Raw genomic sequence first — 4630 nt, 5'->3', positions numbered from 1 at the left:
AAACATGCAGTTTGTGCATGAAAGACGAGGGCTGCATGAAGGTGAATTGCGGCCAACCGTCATATTGGCTTCCCGTGCGGCACCCTGACAAAGCCAGAGTGGCTGCGTGCGGGCAAACGACTAGTATATATCCGCCAGCAGCCTTCGTAAGTAATGCGCAGATTACTTGGCTTCAGAGTGCAAAACTGTCATGCGCCATTAGCGAGTGGCCGGGCAACACCTATCGACAGTCCAAAGTACATTAGTTCTACACAGGAAGAGTTGACATTCTCACATTTAGCCAGCCTGCATAACCTAATTCAAAGGTAAAAGGGTTAAGCGTACCCAAATAGCAAGACCTTGTATGTTTCACTCTGATGAAGGGCTGCTCTTTGAACGTCGTGAAAAAAAAGGAACCCGCTTCTGAGATTTGTTCGTGCTTCTTTTGCGTTTATCGCATTTTATTTTTTCTGGTGTGCCACGAAGAATGCCGACAGCATAAGGTTTCTTGCTTGTTTCAATGCGCTTGAATTACGCCAGCACTGCAAGCGTTTTCGTCGTCTGCATGCAACATGTGGCGCATGGACTTCACGACTGGTTGATGAACATGGCGAGCCTCCGGCGACAGCGCCATAGGCTGCAAAATGTTTGTTACTGTCGCGTTCATTGCACCAGCTTTCTTCATATCCGCTAGCAGCAGTCTGTAGCGACGCATCGATGAAGACAGAAAATTCTTGGTTTTCATGCAGGAGTTCTTTGCGCTTCTTCGTGGGCTCGGCAGCTGGGCAGGTGGGCTCGGCAGCTGTGCCACTGCGCGGACGAGTAACCCTCTTGTCTTCGCCATGCAGGTGCTCCTTCTTGTGTTCACACATGTGCTGTTGCGTGTTCTGGCTGCTGCCTGCGTCGACGTGCGGCCACGTTATCGTCATCACTACGGCAGTCATGAAGCTGATACCTATTCCATAAGAGCGGCTGACGTCACGTTTACCTGGATTTCGCCACCACCTGGCTCTGGGACCATCCGTTCGTCGTTGGAAATACAATCGCCGCAGAGATCATGTTTTTCGCCACCTATAAGAGATCGCCCGTGGACCGCGGCGCCTTGTGGGCTCGGCAGCTGTGCCACTGCGCGGACGAGTAACCCTCTTGTCTTCGCCATGCAGGTTAGAAAATCATACTCTCTTTTTGCAAAGAAATTGAGCAACTACTTCTTAATTCAGCTGCCGAGCCCGCAGTGCTGTACTTGTATTGTCGTTGAATGCTTTGCTGTTGTCCATTCGTTGCTTATGCAATCCGGTGACATAGAAACTAACCCTGGTCCTGACACTGCCGCCATACTTGCAGAACTACAGAAACTAACATCGGGCCAAAGCACGTTAATCAGCGAAGCAAAAGACCTCAGCAGCAGGTTAGTAGCGACAGACAAATCGATCACCGAATTAAGTAAGCGCATTACCGAATTAGAAGTACCGAATTAGAAACCCACTATCAGGACCTCGCATCACTTAAAACAGAAGTTGAATCCATTAAGACTGATGCCGCCACGTCGGCGAGCCAAATCAGTAACCTCGAATCCAGAGTAGACGATGCCGAAAACTGGTCGCGCCGCAACAACCTGCTATTTTATGGCTTACCTGATATTAGCTCAAAGGAAACGTCCTCTGAGTCTGAAGAACTGGTCACCCGCCTTTGCAGTGAAAATTTGGACATCACCACAGACCCAAGAGAAATAGAGAGAGCACATCGTCTGGGCCGTCACTCAAATGAACGATGTCGACCCATTATCGTTAAATTCACTTTCCATAAGACAAAAGAATCCATCCTAAAAAACGCCCGGAAACTAAAAGACACCGACTACAGCATAGGAGAAGACTTTTCACATTCTGTCCGTAAGGCACGCAAACACCTACTACGTTTCGCGAAAGAAGCATCTGATAAGTACGCACTGCGCTTTAAAACACTGTACATAGGCCCGAAGCAGTACATATTCGACGACTTGACGAAAACGGTAAAAGAAGTGTCATAGCAATCACACTCTACTCGCTCTAAAGCAACTCCCCGACAGCACACCCCCCGAAATAATCTTACATTATCTGCAGTATTTACTAACATACGAAGCTTTTTACCGAAACAGGAGATCGTATCTAGTCTTGTCTTATCAACCAACAGCACCCTTCTCATTCTTACGGAAACGCCGCCGCGGTGGCTCAGTGGTTATGGTGCTCGGCTGCTGACCCGAAAGACGCGGGTTCGATCCCGGCCGCGGCGGTTGAATTTCTTTGGAGGAGAAATTCTAGAGGCCCGTGTACTGTGCGATGTCAGTGCACGTTAAAGAACCCCAGGTGGTCGAAATTTCCGGAGCCCTCCACTACGACGTCTCTCATAGCCTTAGTCGCTTTGGGACGTTAAACCCCATAAACCAAACCAAACCATTCTTACGGAAACGTGGCTAACAGACAATATCAGTGACACCGAAATTTTAGCCGCGCTGCCCAACTTTAAAGTTAACCGTAAAGACCGGGAGAGAGCCCGTGGCGGTTGCGTACTCATAGCCGCACATCAGCAGTTTTCAGGATCCTTAGTCAATGTAGATTCTAACTTAGAACTGCTATGGCTGCTCTGCCACGCTGCCCCCCGAACTGTGCTGATAGGAGTCTGTTACAGGCCACCGCAAAATGATCCGGACTTTTCCTACAAACTAAACAATGTGTTGAGTGAACTGACATCATCGTATCCTAAAGCAGATATTGTTGTTTTTGGTGATTTCAATTTTCCCACTATTGACTGGCGTAACCACACCTCCATGACAAATTCTTCAGAAGCAGAAAATTTTGTCGATGTCTGTCTTAACTTCAACCTTACTCAGCTAATATTAGAGCCAACGCGCATTGCGCAGAATTCCGCCAACACTCTAGATCTGATATTAACCAACAGCCCTGATAGCGCAACAAGTATTACATACCTAAGAGACATAAGTGATCATAAAGTCATTCATGCTACCTTCAGTTTTACACCCATGCTTCGTCAAGTTTCAAGGAAAACAATTCGTCTTTATGAAAGAGGTGATTTTCAAGCAATAAATGAAGAACTAACTGCTTATTTTCCAACTTATAAAACCGATTTCCACACAAAGTCTCTTCACGAAAAGTGGACAATTTTCAGGGCCAAAGTTCACGAACTAACAAACAATACATTCCGGTGGCTAGTTTCCGTGGTAACCAGCAAAAACCGTGGTTTACTACGGCCCTGAAACGCCTGGAAAACAAGAAAAAGCGTCACTATCGGGCAGCAAAGCGGAACCCAAGCCAAGCATCATGGGAAAAGTACTACACTGCCGAAGCTGATTACCTTGCTGCTATCCGGAACGCAAAACACACCTTTTTCCACTCTGACTTGCCAAATATGCTAATACACAATCCTAAAAAATTCTGGCACGTAGTAAGCCCGCAGGATACACGTACAATCGTTCTTACTAACGATATGGGTCAAACCATCAGCGATTGTGAATGTGCTGACATTTTCAATAGAGCCTTTTCAACTGTTTTTGCGAAAGAGTGTGATTCACTTGCTAACGCCTTCATAAGTTTCTTCACAGCGTCAACCATGGATCCAGTTTCTTTCTTCGCAGATGGTATATCATCTCGTATCGAAAATATCAAGCTAACTTCATCAGCCGGGATTGAGGAAATTGACTCGAAATTTCTGAAAAATACTAAGCACATTTCCGCGGCCTACTTATCACTATTGTACTCTCAGTCTCTCTCTTCAGGTAACATACCGGATGACTGGAAAGTGGGAAAGGTCGTCCCAATCTTCAAGTCTGGTAACAAAAACTCGCCCTTAAATTATCGACCCATTTCCCTAACAAGAATTCCTTGCATAATCATGGAGCATGTAATTTATTCTCAAGTCATGAACTTTCTTGATTCCAACAATTTCTTTCATTCATCACAACATGGCTTCCGTAAAAACCTTTCCTGTGAGACACAACTGGCTACATTTGTCCTTGATTGCAACCAACAGATTGATGCTATTTTTTTAGATTACGCAAAAACCTTTGACAAAGTACCACACCACAGATTACTACTTAAGCTCTCTTACCTAAATATTCACCCTAGCATTCTAAATTGGATTAAGGAATTTTTAACAAATCGAACCCAATTTGTCATAGTTAATAAAGAATTTTCTGATTACATTCCAGTAACCTCAGGCGTCCCCCAAGGATCAGTGCTCGGACCGCTATTATTCTTAATATACATTAACGGCTTGCCCCTTCACGTATCATGTCACATTCGTATGTTCGCAGATGATTGCGTCATTTATCGTACTATTAATAACTCTTCCGACCAAGAAACCCTCCAGACTGACCTAACTAACGTTCAGAAATGGAGCGACCTGTGGATGATGACACTTAACCCTCAGAAATGAAAAGATTGTATCCTTCACTCGTCACACTAAACCATTTATCTTTTCGTACAATATAGCTCAGATCCCAATAGAAGCAGTTAACTCATTTAAGTACTTAGGAGTCACGCTATCTTATGATTTATCTTGGCGCACACGTATTTCTAATGTAATATCATCCGCGAATAAAACACTAGGCTTTTTGAAACGCCACTTACGTCACGCTCCCCAACAAGTTAAACTCCTG

General features: G+C 45.2%; 1 pseudogene; it reads left to right on the top strand.

The window, feature by feature from the left end:
- Window positions 1-821: 821 nt before the first annotated feature.
- Window positions 822-2005, top strand: LOC149324934 (uncharacterized; annotated as a pseudogene).
- The last annotated feature ends 2625 nt before the right edge of the window (window positions 2006-4630 follow it).

Source organism: Amblyomma mixtum, unplaced genomic scaffold (assembly GCF_055824585.1).
Source record: "Amblyomma mixtum isolate Tamu unplaced genomic scaffold, ASM5582458v1 scaffold_11, whole genome shotgun sequence".
In the NCBI taxonomy this organism is placed as follows: domain Eukaryota; kingdom Metazoa; phylum Arthropoda; class Arachnida; order Ixodida; family Ixodidae; genus Amblyomma; species Amblyomma mixtum.
This window is presented reverse-complemented; position numbering and strand designations above follow the sequence as displayed.